General features: G+C 44.2%; 1 protein-coding gene and 1 long non-coding RNA gene across 3 annotated transcripts in view; one reads left to right on the top strand and one right to left on the bottom strand.

The window, feature by feature from the left end:
- Nucleotides 1-22,467, bottom strand: part of LOC311144912 — a 173,706-nt gene that overhangs the window by 4,210 nt on the left and 147,029 nt on the right. The gene's annotated exons all lie outside the window — the stretch shown is intronic.
- Nucleotides 10,752-22,467, top strand: part of LOC311144975 (uncharacterized protein) — a 74,186-nt gene continuing 62,470 nt past the window's right edge. Inside the window, exon 1 of one of the 2 annotated variants that reach the window (XR_014614559.1) lies at nucleotides 10,752-10,937. The gene's annotated coding sequence lies outside the window, so the exon portion shown is untranslated. The remainder of the gene's footprint in view (nucleotides 10,938-22,467) is intronic. The other variant, XM_084181175.1, reaches the window with a different exon arrangement.

The following is a 22,467-nucleotide window of genomic DNA, read 5'->3' as shown; positions in this document are numbered from 1 at the left end:
TTCTTATCAAGCGCGACTTACAGGAACAATTAGGGTTAAGTGCCTTGCTCAAATGTTCAGTCGGGTTGGAGATTCAAACCAGCGATCTTTCAGTTACTGGCCCAACTCTCTTAACCACTAGGCTACCTGCCGCTCAACAGACCACCTGTGGGTCACCATTGCCTCTGATTTGGGACGCAGCCTCTGTGTTGTGGGAATATGTTGAGGGTTTATTGGGGATTCACAGGTCTTTATAAACAACGAAGGGGCATAAGAAAAACCGGCAGTGGTTGACTCCCCCAAGACAGACTCTTCTCCAATCTCTACAGACCCCGAGACAGACTCTTCTCCAATCTCTACAGACCCCGAGACAGACTCTTCTCCAATCTCTACAGACCCCGAGACAGACTCTTCTCCAATCTCTACAGACCCCGAGGCAGACTCTTCTCCAATCTCTACAGACCCCGAGACAGACTCTTCTCCAATCTCTACAGACCCCGAGCTAGACTCTTCTCCAATCTCTACAGACCCCGAGACAGACTCTTTTCCAATCTCTACAGCACTGGTAAGAATTACTCCATCTTTATATCTTTTTAAAAAGTCGGCAGGTAGCTTAGTGGTTAAGAGCGTTGTGCCAGTAACCGAAAGGTTGCTGGTTCTAATCCCTGAGCTGACTAGGTATAGTGCCTTGCGGTCGGAGGCAGAGCAGTTGCCATACCAGGCGGTGATGCAACCAGTCAGGATGCTCTCGATGGTGCAGCTGTAGAAGTTTTTGAGGACCCATGTCAAATCTTTTCAGTCTCCTGAGGGGGAATAGGTTTTGTCGTGCCCTCTTCACGACTGTCTTGGTGTGTTTGGACCATGACAGTTCGTTGGTGATGTGGACACCAACCTGTTCAGGTTATCAGTCAACCTACCACAGTATTTACAAACAGCACAGGAATGAAATCATCCACATGTATTGATCACATCTTTACTAATGCTGCAGAAATCTGCTCTAAAACAGTATCAACATCCATCGGATGTAGTGATCATAATTTAGTAGCCATCTAGGAAAACCAAAGGGATGAGGCAAAAGGAATGGCAAATAAGTCTGGCTACACAGCTGATCGTCAAATATACCGTAAATTGAGAAATCATGTGACTAAATTAAATATTTACTAATGTCCTGCCACTGGCACTGAGTAAAGCCTGTGTGCCTATGTATGCCGATTACTCAACATTAGCTACCACAGCAAGTGAAATAACTGCCAACACTTAACAAAGAGCTGCAGTCAGTTTTAGAATGGGTGGCAAGTAATAAGTCTAGTACTAAATATTTCAAAAACTGAAAGCATCCTATTTTGGACAAACCATTCACTAAACCCTAAACCTAAACAAAATATTTTTATGAATAATGTGGAAATTGAGCAAGTTGAGGAGACTAAACTGCTTGGTGTACCCTGGATTGTAAACTGTCATGGTCAAAACATATTGATGCAATGGTAGCTAAGATGGGGAGACGTCTGCCCGTAATAAAGCGCTGCTCTGCTTTCTTGATATGGCTATCAACAAAACAAGTCCTACACTCTTAGAAAAAACTAGAACCTGAAAGGGCTCTTCGGCTGTCCCCATAGGAGAACCCTTTGAAGAACCCTTTTTGGTTTCAGGTAGAACTCCGGTTCCAGGTAAAACCATTTTGGTTTCCTTGTAGAACCCTTTCCACTGAGGGTTCTAAATGGAAGCCAAAAAAGTTCTACCTCGATCCAAAAAGGGTTTTACCTGGAACCAAAAAGGGTTGTTCTAAGGGGACAGCCGAATAACCATTTTGGAACCCTTTTTTTCTAAGAGTGTACAGGCCCTAATTTTGTCACACCTGGACTACTGCCCATTCATGTGATCAAGTTCCACAAAGATGGACATAGTCAAATTACAGTTGGCCCATAACAGAGCAGCACGTCTGGCCCTTAAATGTACATGGAGAGCTAACGTTAATAATATCAAATCAAATCAAAATCAAATCTAATTGTATTTGCCACATGTGCCAAATACAACAGGTGTAGACATTACAGTGAAATGCTTACTTACAAGCCCTTAACCAACAATGCAGTTTTTTAAAAGAAAAATGTAAAAGAAAAAAGTGTTAATTAAAGAAAAATTGAAAATAAAGCAAATAGCTAAAGAGCAGCAGTAAAATAAAAGGCTATATACAGGGGGGTACTGGTACAGAGTCAATGTGCGGGGCCACCGGCTAGTCGAGGTAATTGAGGTCATATGGTTTCGAAATTAACAATGTGTTTTTCTTTCTTAAGCTTCCCATTCATAATGAAACAGTTGGCACGTTGGCATGCTCAGCTCACCCATGCTGCTGCCTCTGTGCCTTGCTAACCTAATGGGCAGCTGCACTCTGTCAGCTCTCTACTTTTGGCCAGAGCTGCTAGCGCACTATAGTTCACTACAGTGAGCCGCTAGCGCACTATATAGGGAATAGGGAGTCTCTGTCCTGCCTGGTCCCTGTACCCGAACACTGGTGGTGCCCCCAGTTGGTTGCCACTGGGCGAGCTTCAGGGGCAGTGCCAGGCCAACAGCGGGCACAGGGGGCTACATTGTAGCAGCTAGGCTAATCTGTAGAAGTGAAGGGCTTGCCACACTGGAAGACGTGGGGAGGAGAGGAGAAGCTAGGACAATGACAAAACAGCCCAACAAAACAGGACCTGACTGCTCTGGTCAGTGCTGTGGCCTTGGCACACGCTGTAGAGACAGAGCAGTAGTGGAATATTTTCAGTGAGCCGAGCAGGCCTATAGCTCTGAACCCCAGTCAACCTGCTGGAAGAGAGCAGCCGCTCCTCCCTCCCTCCCTCCCCCCTCCCTCCCTCCCTCCCCCCCCTCCCTCCCTCTGCTTTGTGCCTCTTGACTTCCCTCACACTAAGCTCCTTAAAAATGCAGTCAAAATTGTTTGATCTCCTAAATTCATATTTACAGACATTGTTTTCCAGGAGAAAAAGAACATAACACCAAAATCCAGTTATGGATTAAATCCAATTAATTGTTGTGGGAAAGAAATGACACATCAGAATTTCATGGCTCTGATTAATTCCGTTATTCCCTGAATAATTAATATAATGCATGAAATTGAAACGGTTAAATAAAAGTGAGACGATACAATCTACAGGAGCCCAATTTGGTTTAAAAAACAACAAACAAATAACTTGAAGACATCATTTAGAATAATTAAGAGGTTTATAAAGTGCCTGGAACAAACCATTTGCAAACAGCAAGTTGGATGCTTTAGCAAAAAAAACACTTCGGACCTTTTTGTCCATCTGAGGGGACGTGTTCTTGTTTCAAACACACTATACCATATTTAAAGGGATAGTTTACTCAGAATACAAACTAACATGATTTTCTACCTACCTTCACTGTAGTTGATTCAAGTTGTTTTATATTTAGTTTCCTTTAGACACTTAATGGCCATGTTTTGTTACAGTTAGCATTCTCAGTAACACTTAAACATTAAACTGTTCGTGTGCCTGTGTAATAAAACTAATTACTTTTGGAGCAACATTTTATTAGCATGTTGTTAGATGATACTTTGGTAATAGCATTTTAATTGCATAGCAATGAGCTGAGAGTTTATTAACTATTGTACACAAGAGGACTAGTGACTGTTCCTTATTCCAATTATGTAATAACTCCATTATGATACAATTATAAAGCAATTTACAAAGTCCTATGCAACAACAATGTTGCTATTGTAATAATCACAAAGTTACTACACATGTATAAGAACTTGATGTCAAGTGTTACTGTATTTCCTTATGTCATTCATTATGAACATATATTTGTTAGTAATTTTGAAGCTTCAGAAGTGATCTACTCTAATGTTGAGGTGATTCTATGTCCTCATGTATTTAATTCAAGATTCATATGTGAGCCCTCCAAACCACGTGCTAATGATCATATATTTAGACTAATTCAACTTGTCACACCCTGATCTGTTTCACCTGTCTTTGTGATTGTCTCCACCCCCCTCCAGGTGTCGCCCATCTTCCCCATTATCCCCAGTGTATTTATACCTGTGTTCTCTGTTTGTCTGTTGCCAGTTTGTTTTGTTTCGTCAAGCCTACCAGCGGTTTTCCCCTTGCTCCTGTTTTTCTCTAGTCCCTGTTTTCTAGTTTTCCCAGTTTTGACCATTCTGCCTTCCCTGACCCTGAGCCTGCCTGCCGTTCTGTACCTTTTGGACTCTGTTCTGGATTACTGACCTCTGCCTGCCCTTGACCTGTCGTTTGCCTGCCCCCCTGTTTTTGTAATAAACTTGTGTTACTTCGAAACTGTCTGCATCTGGGTCTTCTCCTGAGCCGTGATACAACTAACTGTTGTAGTTTTTGGTTCTTGATCAAATATTTGGCAGCCATCAAATAAATACAGATTTGTTTTAAAATAACTTGCATATATTCAAATACCTTCAAACGTTCAAATATGATTTGTTTTTCTGAGACTTGTATTTGAATATCAAAGAGAATAGTTGCCTTTTAGTTGAAACTATAAATGAACTATATTCGACTACTTTGAGTATTTGAAAAGTTTGTATTTTCAAACAGGGGTGCAACTTTCACTGGGGACGGGGGCGACATGTCCCCCCCACATTCTGAAATTGCATTTTTGTCCGCTCCAGTTTTATCATTGGAATGTGATACAAAATGAGGCAACGGTGTGTTTTAGGACCATGCGGTTAGGTAGGCTATTTGGAATGTTTATCCCACTTCTAAAACCAAAGTTGCGCCCGTTTTCAAATAAACTACAAACTACAACTATTTTCTGCACAGGTCTGCCCTCGAGGGGCGTACGGCCCATGTGCACTGTCCCTGCATTCTATTTACAACCGTTATTGTTAGTTTGAAAAATCGACATCTCTGTCCATTTGATACTCTAGTGGCACCTCCTGAGTGGCGCAGTGGTCGAAGGCACTGCAGCGCAGTGCTAACTGTGCCACTAGAGATCCTGGTTCGAATCCAGGCTCTGTCGCAGCCGGCCGCGACCGGGAGACTCATGGGCGGCGCACAATTGGCCCAGCGTCGTCCAGGGTAGGGGAGGGAATGGCCGGCAGGGATGTAGCTCAGTTGATAGAGCATGGCGTTTGCAACGCCAGGGTTGTGGGTTCGATTCCCACGGGGGGCCAGTATAAAAAAATAAATAATATGTATTCACTAACTGTAAGTCGCTTTGGATAAGAGCGTCTGCTAAATGACTAAAATGTAAATGTCCACTCCCTTGCTAAAAACCCATTGCTGAGTAATGAAAATAAAATAAAACCACAGGAAAGATTCTCCCTTCAATGGTGACTGTTTATGATAGCCTGCAACTTTGTCTAATTTTGTTGCTGATGACTGTCTGATTGAGAAAAAGTTGGGTGGGAGGAACCTTGGAGATGCTAGCTAGCCAGCTAGCTAGCTAACTGGCAGCTAACGAAGCTAGCTATCTATGCAGAAGATGGGTAGTAAGTAGCTAATCACTTAGCTAATCACTTGTTAACCAGCTAGTGAACTGTTACCTAACGTTTTGAGATATGTATGTATTATGTCAGTTCCTTTGTACAGACACACTGTCAATTAATATAGGCCTAGCTGTAGCTAAGTTAGCAGACCTTTATAGTTAGCTAACTAAACACAGCTTTCTAGCCTGAGCTGGGTGGGTAGCTAGCTAAGCAGCTGGCCAGTTCAGATTGGAGACCTCTTGCCACTGATCAACACTGTCTGCTTGTTTTGGTGTAACTCTGCTACATTAGTTTGGAGATGGATAGCAGCTGTTGAAAACTGTGCTTAGTTGAAGAGGAGGGCAGAGTCAAGGAATGGCAGTATTTGAGGCAAGGAGGTCTGACAGCTTGATGTTGCCACTACAGTATGCTTAATAAAGGTGGTAAACAAGTATAAACTGCACGAAAGAAACAAACTAATAATCAGTGTCATAAGTATTTCAGGATTGTACAAATCCTTAACTGACAAAAAAATTCAAATGAACCTTGCCAAAAAGTATTGCAGAAAAAAAGGTCAAATAAATAGTACAAAAAATATGTTAGATTTGTTGTAACACAAAACTGTTATACAATATGTTCAGATAGCTGTACAGGTGTTTACATGTTTTCCCGTCCTAATATTTATATATCTCGTCCTAATATTTATATATTTCTTAATTCCATTGTTTTACTTTTAGATTTTGTGTATTATGTGTATTGTTGAGAATTGCTAGATATATCTGCACTTTTGAAGCTAGAAACACAAGCATTTTCGATACACCCGCAATAACATCTGCTAAACATGTTAATGTTTGATTTTTATTCCAGCCTTTATGGTCACGATAATTCTAAGCTAATGTGTGCTAACTAATCGCCATAGGGATTGCATTTGGTGTTAGCCTGCTAGCTTCCTTTACTTTATAATATATCTGGCTAATGTGAGTGCCTAGGTAACTTTATGCTACATTATTATACCGTTATAATTATGTTGTGTGGCACCTTTCTGGTGAAGTCATTTCTGCAAGTAATTTGTTGTACTGGCTTGCTAGGCTCTATTGTTAGCTTATGATGGTAGGTAAATGTATCGAGTCATGCTATTCTTTATTTCAAATCAAATCAAATTGTATTTGTCACACACACGTGTTAAGCAGACGTTATTGCCGGTGTAGCGAAATGATTGTTCTTCTACCTCAGACAGTGCAGTAATATCTAACATGTAATATCTAACAATTTCACAACATATACCCAATACACACAAATCTAGTAAGGAATGGAATTTAAGAATACATATATGTACACGCAATGACAGAGCGGCATGGACTAAGATACAGTAGAATATTATAGAATAGAATACAGTATATACATATGAGATTAGTAGTGCAAGATATGTAAACATTATTAAAGTGACTGGTGTTCCATTTCTTAAAGTGGCGAGTGATTTCAATGGGCAGCAACAGCCTCTAATGTGCTAGTGATGGCTATTTAACAGTCTGATGGCCTTGAGATAGAAGCTGTTTTTCATTCTCTCGGTCCCAGCTTTGATGCACCTGTACTGACCTCGCCTTCTGGATGATAGTGGGGTGAACAGGCAGTGGCTCGGGTGGTTGATGTCCTTGATGATCTTTTTGGCCTTCCTGTGACATCGGGTGCTGTAGGTGTCTTGGAGGGCGGGTAGTTTGCCCCCGGTAATGCGTTTGGCAGACTGCACCACCCTCTGGAGAGCCCTGCGGTTGCGGGCAGTGCAGATGCCGTACCAGGCAGTGATACAGCCCGACAGGATGCTCTCAATTGTGCATCTGTAAAAGTTTGTGAGGGTTTTAGGTGCCAAGCCAAATTTCTTCAGCCTCCTGAGGTTGAAGAGGCTCTGTTGTGCCTTCTTCACCACACTGTCTGCATGGGTGGACCATTTCAGTTTGTCAGTGATGTGTACGCTAAGGAACTTGAAGCTTTCCACCTTCTCCACTGCGGTCCCGTCGATGTGGATAGGGAGGTGCACCCTCTGCTGTTTCCTGAAGTCCACGATCATCTCCTTTGTTTTGTTGACGTTGAGTGAGAGGTTATTAACCTGGCACCATACTCCCAGAGCCCTCACCTCCTCCCTGTAGGCGGTCTCGTCATTGTTGGTAATCAAGCCTACCACTGTTGTGTCGTCTGCAAACTTGATGATTGAGTTGGAGGAGTTCTTGGCCACACAGTCATGGGTGAACAGGGAGTACAGGAGGGGGCTGAGCACGCACCCTTGTGCTTGTGGGGCCCCAGTGTTGAGGATCAGCGAAGTGGAGATGTTGTTTCCTACCTTCACCACCTGGGGGCGGCCCGTCAGGAAGTCCAGGACCCAGTTGCACAGGGCGGGGTTCAGACCCAGGGCCTCGAGCTTAATGATGAGCTTGGAGGGTACTATGGAGTTGAATGCTGAGCTACAGTCAATTAACAGCATTCCTACATAGGTATTCCTCTTGTCCAGATGGGATAGGGCAGTGTGCATTGTGATGGCGATTGCATCGTCTGTGGATCTATTGGGGCGGTAAGCAAATTGAAGTGGGTCTAGGGTGTCAGGTAAGGTATAGGTGATATGATCCTTGACTAGTCTCTCAAAGCACTTCATCTATTTGTAAGTCACTCTGGATAAGAGCGTCTGCTAAATGACGTAAATGTAAATGTAATGATGACAGAGGTGAGTGCTATGGTGCGATAGTCATTTAGTTCAGTTACCTTTGCTTTCTTGGGTACAGGAACAATGGTGGCCATCTTGAAGCATGTGGGAACAGCAGACTGGGAAAGGGAGAGATTGAATATGTCCGTTAACACACCAGCCAGCTGGTCTGCACATGCTCTGAGGACGCGGCTAGGGATGCCGTCTGGGCCGGCAGCCTTGCGGGGGTTAACATGCTTAAATGTCTTACTCACGTCGGCCACATAGAAGGAGAGGCCACAGTCCTTGGTAGTGGGCCTCGTCGGTGGCACTGTGTTATCCTCAAAGCGGGTGAAGAAAGTGTTTAGCTTGTCTGGAAGCGAGACGTCGTGTCGGCGACGTGGCTGGTTTTCTTTTTGTAGTCTGTGATTGTCTGTAGACCTTGCCACATACGTCTCGTGTCTGAACCGTTGAATTGCGACTCCACTTTGTCTCTATACTGATGTTTTGCCAGTTTAATTGCCTTGAGGAGTGAGTAGCTACACTGTTTGTATTCTGCCATGGTTAAATGCGGTGGTTCATGCTTTCAGTTTTGCGCAAATGCTGCCATCTATCCACGGTTTATGGTTAGGGTAGGTTTTAATAGTCACAGTGGGCACAACATCACCTATACACTTCCTGATAAACTCAGTCACCGTTTCAGTGTATTCGTAAAAATTATTTTCGCAAGCTACCCGGAACATATCCCAGTCCGGGTGATCAAAACAATCTTGAAGCGTGGATTCCGATTGGTCAGACCAGCGTTGAATAGTCCTTAGCACGGGTACTTCCTGTTTGAGTTTCTGCCTATAGGAAGGGAGGAGCAAAATGGAGTCGTGGTCAGATTTGCCGAAAGGAGGGCGGGGGAGGGCCTTATAACCATCCCAGAAGTTCGAATAGCAATGGTCGAGGATTTTAGCAGCGCGAGTACAACAGTCGATTTGTTGATAGAACTTCGGCAGCCTAGTCCTCAAATTTGCTTTGTTAAAATCCCCGGCTATAATAAATGCAGCCTCAGGATATGTGGTTTGCAGTTTGCATAAAGTCCAGTGAAGTTCTTTGAGGGCCGTCGTGGTATCGACTTGAGGGGGGATATACATGGCCATGACTATAACCGAAGAAAATTATCTTGGGAGATAGTACGTCGGCATTTGATTGTGAGGTATTCTAGGTTGGGTGAAGAAATGGACTTGAGTTCCTGTATGTTACTACAATTACACCATGAGTCGTTAATCATGAAACACACACCTCCGCCCTTCTGCTTCCCGGAGAGATATTTATTCCTGTCTGCGCGATGAACTGAGAACCCATCTGGCTGGACCGATTTCGACAGAATATCCCTAGAGAGCCATGTTTCCGTGAAACAAAGTATGTTTCAGGCCTTGATGTCTCTCTGGAAAGAAATCCTTGCCCAGAGCTCGTCGACCTTGTTAACCAGAGACTGAACATTAGCGAGTAGTATACTTGGAAGCAGTGGGTGGTGTGCGTGCCTCCTAAGTCGAACCAGCAGGCCGCTCCGAGTGCCTCTCCTCCGCCGGCAATGTTTTGGGTCAGCCGCTGGAATCAGATAAATTGCCCTTGGGAGAGCAAACAAAGGATCTGCTTCGGGAAAGTTGTATTCCTGGTCGTAATGCTGGTGAGTTACCGCCGCTCTGATATCCAATAGGTTTTCCTGGCTGTATGTAATGATACAAAACACTTTCTGAGCTAATCATGTAAAAAATAATACATAAAAAAACGAAATACTGCAACATTTCCTAAGAGCTAGTCGCGAGGCCGCCATCTTCGTCGGCGCCAGGATCAACATGTATGCATTTGTGTATGAATGTGTGAATGTATGCAGAACATTCTATTTTCTGAACTTTACAGTTAAAAAAAAAACTATATCTTCTGCTAAAGATTCTAAACGGTACTCCTGCCTCCTGAGTCGTTATTGAAAGTTTGTAAGCTGTCTGCCAAGCTTTATAACTTCGCACATATTGTGAGGGCAAAACACAATATACAGTGCCCTCCGTAATTATTGGGACAGTGAACAATGTTTCTAAACACTATTATGGATAATCCTGAATGAATCGTGAATAATGGAGAGTGAAAGTTAGACGCACAAAAGTCATACCCCCAAAAAATGCTAACCTCTCCTGTTATTGTAATGATGAGAGGTTAGCATGTCTTGGGGCTATGATATTTGTACGTCTGTAACTTTCTCGCTCATCATTATTCACAATTCATTCAGGGCTATCCGTAAAGAAGATTTTTTTTTTCACTTTCCCAATAATTACAGAAGGCACTGTACTTTTTAAGTGAAGGCACAACCACAAACATCTGGCTGATAGACAGAGGCTGAGAGAGAGGGAAAGAGAGAGGGAGAGGCAGAGAGAGAGAGGGAAAGAGAGAGGGACAGGCAGAGAGAGAGAGAGAGAGAGAGAGAGAGAGAGAGAGAGAGAGAGAGGCAGAGAGAGAGAGAGAGAGAGGGAAAGGGGGAGAGAGAGAGGAGGGGCTCTTTTCTCGCAAGCCCAATTTGTTCTCTTTGCAAGCCAATAATATTTCCCCATCAACCCCACCCCCTCATTCTCTTCTCAGAAATCATGTGATTTTCAATCTTCCATCCCCGTTTTTTTTTGTCTCCAGAAGGTTTTAGACCAACCCACAGCCAAACAGCAAACTTCTTATAAAAACCAATGCGATTTGAAACACATTAACTCCTGCAAATTGCCACACTCAGAGAGAGAGAGAGAGAGAACACAGTGCAGAACCTTCAATCCAGGACCACATATCAACTTGTTAACCTTCATAAAGGTAAGAGTCACTTTATTTCTGTTTGATTTTTCTGAGAAGAAAAACTTTTATTCACTTGAAAATCCATTTGCCAGCATTTGTTTCTTGGCTCAAGAAATGCATTCTCATTTTATTGGTTGGGTGTCCATTCGAGAGATTCAAAAATTCTAAATCAAATAGCTAAATGATCCTTGGTATGACCTACTTAAAACAATTCATTACACTTTGGATGGTGTATCAATACACCCAGTCACTACAAAGATACAGGCGTCCTTCCTAACTCAGTTGCTGGAGAGGAAGGAAACCGCTCAGGGATTTCACCATGAGGCCAATGGTGATTTTTAAAACAGAGTTTTATGGCTGTGATAGGATCAAACTGAGGATGGATTAACAACATTGTAGTTACTCCACAATACTAACCTAAATGGCATAGTGAAAAGAAGGAAGCCTGTATAAAATACAAATATTCCAAAACATGCATCCTGTTTGCAATAAGGCACTAAAGTAAAACTACAAAAAATGTGGCAAAGAAATTAACTTTATGTCCTGAATACAAAACCAAGAGGGAGAAAGAGGAAATATTTCTTAGAGATTTCTGGAGGATAGTTCAGGCCTTGATAGGGAGAGGAAGGGTTTCTGAAGGATAGTTCAGGACTTGATAGGGAGAGGAAGGGTTTCTGGAGGATAGTTCAGGTCTTGATAGGGAGAGGAAGGGTTTCTGGAGGATAGTTCAGGCCTTGATATGGAGAGGAAGGGTTTCTGGAGGATAGTTCAGGCCTTGATAGGGAGAGGAAGGGTTTCTTGAGCATAGTTCAGGCCTTGATAGGGGAAAAAGCATTCATACGAACAAACAAACAAGCAAAATAGCACTTGGAAAGGAGATAGAAACATTCTGGACATTGAGAGTGTATCTTAATTTATGTGCAATGTGTTGTTTAATTGAAAAACACATTTAATACACTATATTATACAGAAGTATGTGGACACCCCTTCAAATTAGTGGATTCAGCTATTTCAGGCACACCTGTTACTGACAGGTTTATAAAATCGAGCACACAGTCATGCAATCTCCATAGACAAACATTGGCAGTAGAATGGCCTTACTGAAGAGCTCAGTGACTTTCAACGTGGCACCGTCATAGGGTGCCACCTTTCCAACAAGTGAGTTCGTCAAATTTCTGCCCTGCTAAAGCTGCACCGGTCAACTGTAAGTGCTGTTATTGTGAAGTGGTAACATCTAGGAGCAACAACGGCCCAGCCGCGAAGTGGTAGGCCACACATGCTCACAGAACGGACCGCTGAGTGCTGAAGCGTGTAGCTCGTAAAAATCGTCTGTCCTCGGTTACAACACTCACTATCGAGTTCCAAACTGCCTCTGGAAGCAACGTCAGCACAAGAACTGTTCGTCGGAGGCTTCATGAAATTGATTTCCGTGGCTGAACAGCCGCACACAAGCCTAAGATCACCATGTGCATTGCCAAGCGTTGGCTGGAGTGGTCTCGTCACCATTGGAATCTGGAGCAGTGGAAACAATCTGGCAGTCAGACGGACAAATCTGGGTTTGGCGGATACCAGGAGAATGCTACCTGACCGAATGTATAGTGCCAACTGTAAAGTTTGTTGGAGGAGTAATAATGGTCTGGGGCTGTTTTTCATGGTTCGGACTAATGATCCTAATGCTCTATATAATACCAATATGATGATCATAATGCTCTATATAATACCAACATGATGATCCTAATGCTGTATATAATACCAACATGATGATCCTAATGCTCTATATAATACCAACATGATGATCCTAATGCTCTATATAATACCAACATGATGATCCTACTGCTCTATATAATACCAACATGATGATCCTAATCCTCTATATAATACCAACATGATGATCCTAATGCTCTATATAATACCAACATGATGATCCTAATGCTCTATATAATACCAACATGATGATCCTAATGCTCTATATAATACCAACATGATGATCCTAATGCTCTATATAATACCAACATGATGATCCTAATGCTCTATATAATACCATCCTAATGCTCTATATAATACCAACATGATGATCCTAATGCTCTATATAATACCAACATGATGATCCTAATGCTCTATATAATACCAACATGATGATCCTAATGCTCTATATAATACCAACATGATGATCCTAATGCTCTATATAATACCAACATGATGATCCTAATGCTCTATATAATACCAACATGATGATCCTAATGCTCTATATAATACCAACATGATGATCCTAATGCTCTATATAATACCAATATGATGATCATAATGCTCTATATAATACCAACATGATGATCCTAATGCTCTATATAATACCAACATGATGATCCTAATGCTCTATATAATACCAACATGATGATCCTAATGCTCTATATAATACCAACATGATGATCCTAATGCTCTATATAATACCAACATGATGATCCTAATGCTCTATATAATACCAACATGATGATCCTAATGCTCTATATAATACCAACATGATGATCCTAATGCTCTATATAATACCAACATGATGATCCTAATGCTCTATATAATACCAATATGATGATCATAATGCTCTATATAATACCAACATGATGATCCTAATGCTCTATATAATACCAACATGATGATCCTAATGCTCTATATAATACCAACATGATGATCCTAATGCTCTATATAATACCAACATGATGATCCTAATGCTCTATATAATACCAATATGATGATCATAATGCTCTATATAATACCAACATGATGATCCTAATACTCTATATAATACCAACAATGAACTTCAAATGTCAGAAAACCGAACAATGGGGCTGTACAACTGTACAATGAGTCCACCCCCAAATGTAGCATTCATATTGATAATAACGACACTGTGATGGTTTAAGGTTCGGAGGCCAGTCTGGATACATTTGTCCACTACTTCGACCAAAGAAAACCTCTTGTTGCTGAAGTTAAAACCTCTCCACTGTCACTACCTAGGACAGCCTCCGCTCCCTGTGTGCCCCAGTATGTTAGTCCCCAGTGTCCCTCTCCCTCCCTCGCCTGCAGCGGACATAGCCCTGAGCATGCCTCGCTCACATGTGACACCTGCAATACCACAGCATCTTATAGAGGAGGAGATCAGCCTGGTGCGTCAGCATAGGGATGAGATCCGGGAGCTGCAGTGTGCAATGAAATCTGTTGAGGAGGACAACCAGGCTCTCGGGATGGAAGTGCGCAGACTTAGAGAGGAACTGTCCAACACAGTCCAAACCAGCCACATGAACGACCTGCAGAAGGAGCTACATGAGCTAAGGCAGGAATTTCTCAGCCACCACCCTCCACTCTACAGATTCCCACAAAAAACCCAGGACCAGGCCAACAGCTGAACAGAACCCATCAACCAACACAAACAACCAACCAACCCAACCAATGGACCAACCCAGCTGACCCCCTCCATCCCCATCTCACCTCCTATAATTACTCCCATCAATCCTGCCATCCTCCACAGACCTGACGAGAAACCAGGCATTATATTAATGATGGACTCCAATGGCCAAGGACCTTGGCAAAGTCTCAGCTCATTCAACAAATAGCTGCAGATGACCCTATGCCTGTTAGCTCTTATGAATACCCCATTCTGACTTTAAATCTCGTAGGGGTCTTGGGCTAATGCACCTAAATGTGCGAAGTACGATTTAAAAAATGGACACAATTGACATTTCCATGTCCTGACATTCTGGTTCTCTCTGAAACCTGGTTAAATGGTTCTGTCTCTGATAAAGACATTGAAGTAAATTATTAAAATCAAATTTCATGGTGTCCCGATCTTTAAAAGCTCCTGGTTGTAGATGTGTCCATAAACCAGAATACACATGTAGTAGGACTTCCGGTAGACAAGATGGCGTATTGAATACACAGCGGTACGAATCACCTCAAGATAAAAACATAATATTCAATATCAGTAAGTTAGACTAAATATTAGCACTTCATATATTCGCAGGTAATAAGATTCAATCTGGATAATAACACAAAACAAATCATAAGGCTAGAGAAATGTATCAACAAATATTACAACAACAAGCAACACTCAAACATGACGGAGGATAAACGAGGAGAATCAATCTCCAAGAGGAAACGCGACTCCTCGACTGATACAGATGATTTATGCTTTTCACCACTGGGACTGGTAAGTGTGGAAAGTGACTTGTTGAAGTCGATAAATGACAAACTAGGCATACTAGAGTTGGTCAGTAATGATGTAAAAGAGTTGAAGGTGAGTCTTGAAATGAGTGACGAAAAAGCTGCGATAATGGAGAGCGATACAAAATAACTAAAAGGGACAATCACTAAGATAGAAACAGACGTTAAGGAACTTAAAAAGGAGAACAACTTTGAGAGAAGCCTTACTAGACATACAAACTAGATCAATGAGAGAAAATCTAGTATTTACGGGTATCCAAGCGCTTCAAATCCCACTTGAGGTTGTCGATAAAATCCTACTCGAACGTGTACACCATTTCGGACAAAGAGGACAGAGCTATGAGCATCCAATCGTTGCCAAATGTGTTTTTTTAAGGATGAAGTAATGGTTAAAAGCCTAGGTAAAAGACTGAATGATCAGTTCCCGAGGGAGATTGCAGAACGGCGCAAAGTTCTGTACCCAATCTTCAACGAAAATAGATTAAAAGGGAAGCGTGTTGCTCTCATTGTCGATAAACTGTATGTTGACAACCAAATGTTCTGCGACACAAAGACTACTCCATGGCTATTCTGAAAGTTCTAATAGAGGAGTCGAATAATGGAACACCCAATACTAGCCATGGTAGGGATTGTAATAATAAAGCACATTTATAGTATTTTATAAAGCGATAAGACGGTATAACAAGTAAAATAGTATATCTTCAAATACAATTAATTAGATTAGAACACATGTACTCAATCAACATAGTGGAGATAAAAACATAGCGAACAGAAGACATAGAAGGCACAGTATGTGGGTATGTGTGGATGTATTGTGATGGAAGGTGTGGTGTGCGTTTTTGTGTTTGAAAAAGTGTGGCGTTAAGTGAGTGAGAAAGGAAATGGTTGCATATCCCAGAACCAACGTGTGTCTGTGAGCAGGGGTTGTAAGAGAGAAATTTCAATTTTGTGCAGATGAGGGATATACAGTGAGGGAAAAAAGTATTTGATCCCCTGCTGATTTTGTACGTTTGCCCACTGACAAAGACATGATCAGTCTATAATTTTAATGGTAGGTTTATTTGAACAGTGAGAGACAGAATAACAACCAAAAATTCCAGAAAAATATTATAAATTGATTTGCATTTTAATGAGGGAAATAAGTATTTGACCCCTCTGCAAAACATGACTTAGTACTTGGTGGCAAAACCCTTGTTGGCAATCACAGAGGTCAGACGTTTCTTGTAGTTGGCCACCAGGTTTGCACACATCTCAGGAGGGATTTTGTCCCACTCCTCTTTGCAGATCTTCTCCAAGTCATTAAGGTTTCGAGGCTGACGTTTGGTAACTCGAACCTTCAGCTCCCTCCACAGATTTTCTATGGGATTAAGGTCTGGAGACTGGCTAGGCCACTCCAGGACCTTAATGTGCTTCTTCTTGAGCCACTCCTTTGTTGCCTTGGCCGTGTGTTTTGGGTCATTGTCATGCTGGAATACCCATCCATGACCCATTTTCAATGCCCTGGCTGAGGGAAGGATGTTCTCACCCAAGATTTGATGGTACATGGCCTCATCCATCGTCCCTTTGATGCGGTGAAGGTGTCCTGTCCCCTTAGCAGAAAAACACCCCCAAAGCATAATGTTTCCACCTCCATGTTTGACGGTGGGGATGGTGTTCTTGGGGTCATAGGCAGCACTCCTCCTCCTCCAAACACGGCGAGTTGAGTTGATGGCAAAGATCTCGATTTTAGTCTCATCTGACCACAACACTTTCACCCAGTTCTCCTCTGAATCATTCAGATGTTCATTGGCAAACTTCAGACGGGCCTGTATATGTGCTTTCTTGAACAGGGGGACCTTGCGGGCGCTGCAGGATTTCAGTCCTTCACGGCGTAGTGTGTTACCAATTGTTTTCTTGGTGACTATGGTCCCAGCTGCCTTGAGATCATTGACAAGATCCTCCTGTGTAGTTCTGGGCTGATTCTTCACCATTCTCATGATCATTGCAACTCCACGAGGTGAGATCTTGCATGGAGCCCCAGGCCGAGGGAGATTGACAGTTCTTTTGTGTTTCTTCCATTTGCGAATAATCGCACCAACTGTTGTCACCTTCTCACCAAGCTGCTTGGCGATGGTCTTGTAGCCCATTCCAACCTGGTGTAGGTATACAATCTTGTCCCTGACATCCTTGGAGAGCTCTTTGGTCTTGGCCATGGTGGAGAGTTTGGAATCTGATTGATTGATTGCTTCTGTGGACAAGTGTCTTTTATACAGGTAACAAGCTGAGATTAGGAGCACTCCCTTTAAGAGTGTGCTCCTAATCTCAGCTCGTTACCTGTATAAAAGACATCTGGGAGCCAGAAATCTTTCTGATTGAGAGGGGGTTAAATACTCATTTCCCTCATTAAAATGCAAATCAATTTATAACATTTTTGACATTCGTTTTTCTGGATTTTTTTGTTGTTATTCTGTCTCTCACTGTTCAAATAAACCTACAATTAAAATTATAGACTGATCATATCTTTGTCAGTGGGCAAAAAGTACAAAATCAGCAGGGGATCAAATACTTTTTTCCCTCACTGTACATTTTAAAATAAAGTATACTAACCTATTTTTTTATTGTCCTATCATGATGGAACGATCCCCAACCCTATATCCTAGACACCCACCTGAGCGACCCATACACCAAAGAGAAGTCCCCATCTGTTTTATGGCCCTGCTGTGAGTTGCCTATATGCAGCCAAAACAGAAAAATAAATGCAGTCAGAGACCTATTTGAGCAGCTCAGCCCCCTCAAGATTCTGAGCCTGCCTGGCAGAGTTGGTCATACAAAGCCAGAGCCCCCTGATGGGAGAGCATAATATACAAGGAAATTCTCCAAGCTGCTAATTAGAACCTTGACAACCTTGTACCTAGCCGGTGGGGATTCCGGTGGGGTACCCCCACCCAGGTAGTGTCAGTGCTGGCAACACTGGCTGCAGTAACCCATGGGGAGGGGGTCACACTCAGACAATCAGAGAGGGGGCATATTATTGTGACCCTGATGGCACAAAATAATCAAAGGTCTGACTGCACGGAGATGCTTGGGAAAAATGGTTAGAACGGGGGACCAGAGTGTTTGTGTCTCAGGGGAAGAGGGTGGATCTGATCTCCATCACCTAGGACTTGACATAAATTAATCAAATCTCACATTGTTGTCAAGTTTTGCTCAATCTTGCATGCTTTCTCAAACAGCTGTAACTGTATATGCATCTGTAAATCAGGTCCTTTCTTGAGTTGGGTTCTGGGATGTAACAGCCGTTGAGCATCTGATGTAATTGTTGATTGTGTAGGAAAGGGGTTGAGTGTGTTAGAGTATGTGTGTGTGTTTATCCCACATCTGTTGCAAGGGGGTAAGGATGTTAGGGAGAATATAGGATGAACCACAATAATTGTTTGCTAAAACTAATAATTGCTTGACAAAAATGTAAATGTAAATCCGGGTTATAGGTAACAATCCTACGCATTAACTGCCGACATTATTACGCATATTCATTGATAATTTTGGAAATTAAGATATGTGTCATGCCCTGGCTCTGGGGACTTTTATGTTGAACCAGGGTGTTAGTTTCTATGTGTTAGTTTCTGGGTGTTAGGTTCTATGTTTCATTTTCTATGTTCTTGTTCTAGTTTATGTGTTTCTATGTTGGCCGGGGTGGTTCCCAATTAGAGACAGCTGTGGCTCGTTGTCTCTGATTGGGAACCATACTTAGGCAGCCTATTGTGCACTTGTCTTTTGTGGGATCTTGTTCCGTGTAAGGTTTGTTTTGTGTTTGTTTAACCTTGGACTTCACGTATCGTTTTGTTGTTTTGTATTATTGTAAAAGTACTCATTATAAGATGTACGCATATCACGCTGCGCTTTGGTCCGCTCATTACGACGATCGTGACAGAAGATCCCACCAAAACAGGACCAAGCAGCGTGTCCAGGAGCAAACGCCGGGTAAGGAGCTGGAGAGGTTGGCAATGGCCCAGGTGGGCCAATGGTGGTCCTGGGAGGACATGTTTGCGGGCAAAGGGCCATGGGCTAAAGTTAAAGCCCTGGCGAGAGAGGAGGTACGGCGCCAACAGTGTCATCGTCGGACAGGCGAGAGGCAACCCCAAGACATATTTTGGGGGGGGCACACGGCATGGACGACGGGGCTGCTGGAGGCAGATACAGGGCGAGTTTGTGGACTAGGAGAGGAGGCCACCAGGTTACGGGGGCCATTGGTCAGGAGGGAGAAGGAGAGTGTGGAGGCACGGCGAGAGGAACTGAGTAGGCAGCAGAGGGAATGGAGGTTTATGAGGAAACCCAGTCCCGCTCCTCGCACCAAGCAAGTGGTGTGTGTCACCAGTCCGGTCCGGCCCGTTCCTGATTCCCGCACAAGGCCAGTGGTGTGTGTTCCCAGTACGGTCAGGCCCTTTCCTGCTCCCCGCACTAAGTTAGTGGTGCGTGTTCCCAGTACGGCCCAACCCGTTCCTGCTCCCCGCACTAAGTTAGTGGTGCATGTTCCCAGTACGGCCCAACCCGTTCCTGCTCCCCGCACTAAGTTAGTGGTGCGTGTTCCCAGTACGGCCCAACCCGTTCCTGCTCCCCGCACTAAGTTAGTGGTGCGTGTTCCCAGTACGGCCCAACCCATTCCTGCTCCCCGCACTAAGTTAGTGGTGCGTGTTCCCAGTACGGCCCAACCCATTCCTGCTCCCCGCACTAAGTTAGTGGTGCGTGTTCCCAGTACGGCCCAACCCGTTCCTGTTCCCCGCACTAAGTTAGTGGTGCGTGTTCCCAGTCCGGCGCGGCCTGTTCCTGCCCCTCGCACCAAGCCTGTGGTGCGCGTCGCCAGCCCGGCCCGGCCTGTTCCTGCCCCTCGCACCAAGCCTGTGGTGTGCGTCGCCAGCCCGGCCCGGCCTGTTCCTGCCCCTCGCACCAAGCCAGTGGTGCGCGTCACCAGCCCGGTCCGGCCTGTTCCTGGCCCTCGCACCAAGCCTGTGGTGCGCGTCGCCAGCCCGGCCCGGCCTGTTCCTGCCCCTCGCACCAAGACTGTGGTGCGCGTCGCCAGCCCGGCCCGGCCTGTTCCTGCCCCTCGCACCAAGCCAGTGATGCGCGTCGTCAGCCCGGTCCGGCCTGTTCCTGCTCCCCGCACCAAGCCAGTGGTGCGCGTTGCCAGCCCGGTCCGGCCTGTTCCTGCTCCCTGCACCAAGCCAGTGGTGCGCGTCGCCAGCCCGGTCCGGCCTGTTCCTGCTCCCCGCACCAAGCCTGTGGTGCGCGTCGTCAGTCCGGCACAGCCCGTGCCTGTTTCACCGGTGCTTGGTAAGGTACCGGTCAGCTGCTCCACACCGGAGCCTAAGCAATCCGCTCCACCGATGTCCAGTCCAGCTCCAGCCAGCGGGACCAGACCAGGGGCGCTACGGGGGGTTAGTTAGAGGGTGGTGGTCACGCCCGGAGCCGGATCCGCCTCCGAGGCGGAATGCCCACCCGGCGCCTCCCCTGTTGGGTTTAGTTGGCGCGGTCGCAGTCCGCGCCTTTGGGGGGGGGTACTGTCACGCCCTGGCTCTGGGGACTTTTATATGTTGAGCCAGGGTGTTAGTTTCTATGTGTTAGTTTCTGGGTGTTAGGTTCTATGTTTCGTTTTCTATGTTCTTGTTCTAGTTTATGTGTTTCTATGTTGGCCGGGGTGGTTCTCAATTAGAGACAGCTGTGGCTCGTTGTCTCTGATTGGGAACCATACTTAGGCAGCCTATTGTGCACTTGTCTTTTGTGGGATCTTGTTCCGTGTAAGGTTTGTTTTGTGTTTGTTTAACCTTGGACTTCACGTATCGTTTTGTTGTTTTGTATTATTGTAAAAGTTCTCATTGTAAGATGTACGCATATCACGCTGCGCCTTGGTTCGCTCATTACGACGATCATGACAATATGCAAGATATTTGAATAGATATATATTTATAAATATCTATCTATCTATCTATCTATCTATATATATACAGTGGGGAAAAAAGTATTTAGTCAGCCACCAATTGTGCAAGTTCTCCCACTTAAAAAGATGAGAGAGGCCTGTAATTTTCATCATAGGTACACGTCAACTATGACAGACAAATTGAGAAAAGAAAATCCAGAAAATCACATAAGTCCTGGAAAACTCCAGGCTCTAACCAGAATAGAAAGAGGAGTGGGAGTGAAGAGGCGACTCCGGGATGCTGACCTTCTAGGCAGATTTGCAAAGAAAAAGCCATAACTCAGACTGCCCATCTTAATCTTTTCTTTTTATTGGCCAGTCTGAGATATGGCTTTTTCTTTGCAACTCTGCCTAGAAGGTCAGCATCCCAGTGGCGCCTCTTCACTTTTGACGTTAAATCTGGTGTTTTGCGGGTACTACACTGCTCAAAAAAATTAAGGGAACACTAATATAACACATCCTAGATCTGAATTAATGAAATAATCTTAATAAATACTTTTTTCTTTACATAGTTGAATGTGCTGACAACAAAATCACACAAAAATTATCAATGGAAATCAAATTTATCAACCCATGGAGGTCTGGATTTGGAGTCACCCTCAAAATTAAAGTGGAAAACCACACTACAGGCTGATCCAACTTTGATGTAATGTCCTTAAAACAAGTCAAAATGAGGCTCAGTAGTGTGTGTGGCCTCCACGTGCCTGTATGACCTCCCTACAACGCCTAGGCATGCTCCTGATGAGGTGGCGGATGGTCTCCTGAGGGATCTCCTCCCAGACCTGGACTAAAGCATCCGCCAACTCCTGGTGCAACGTGGCGTTGGTGGATGGAGCGAGACATGATGTCCCAGATGTGCTCAATTGGATTCAGGTCTGGGGAACGGGCGGGCCAGTCCATAGCTTCAATGCCTTCCTTTTGAAGGAACTGCTGACACACTCCAGCCACATGAGGTCTAGCATTGTCTTGTATTAGGAGGAACCCAGGGCCAACCGCACCAGCATATGGTCTCACAAGGGGTCTGAGGATCTCATCTCGGTACCTAATGGCAGTCAGGCTACCTCTGGCGAGCACATGGAGGGCTGTGCGGCCCCCCAAAGAAATGCCACCCCATACCAAGACTGACCCACCGCCAAACCGGTCATGCTGGAGGATGTTGCAGGCAGCAGAATGTTCTCCACGGCGTCTCCAGACTCTGTCACGTCTGTCACATGTGCTCAGTGTGAACCTGCTTTCATCTGTGAAGAGCACAGGGCGCCAGTGGCGAATTTGCCAATCTTGGTGTTCTCTGGCAAATGCCAAACGTCCTGCATGGTGTTGGGCTGTAAGCACAACCCCCACCTGTGGACGTCGGGCCCTCATACCACCCTCATGGAGTCTGTTTCT

Source organism: Coregonus lavaretus (assembly GCF_964263955.1).
Source record: "Coregonus lavaretus genome assembly, chromosome: 17".
NCBI classification, from domain to species: domain Eukaryota; kingdom Metazoa; phylum Chordata; class Actinopteri; order Salmoniformes; family Salmonidae; genus Coregonus; species Coregonus lavaretus.
The sequence above is the reverse complement of the archived record's forward strand: the minus strand, read 5'-3'. Positions and strand labels throughout refer to the sequence as shown.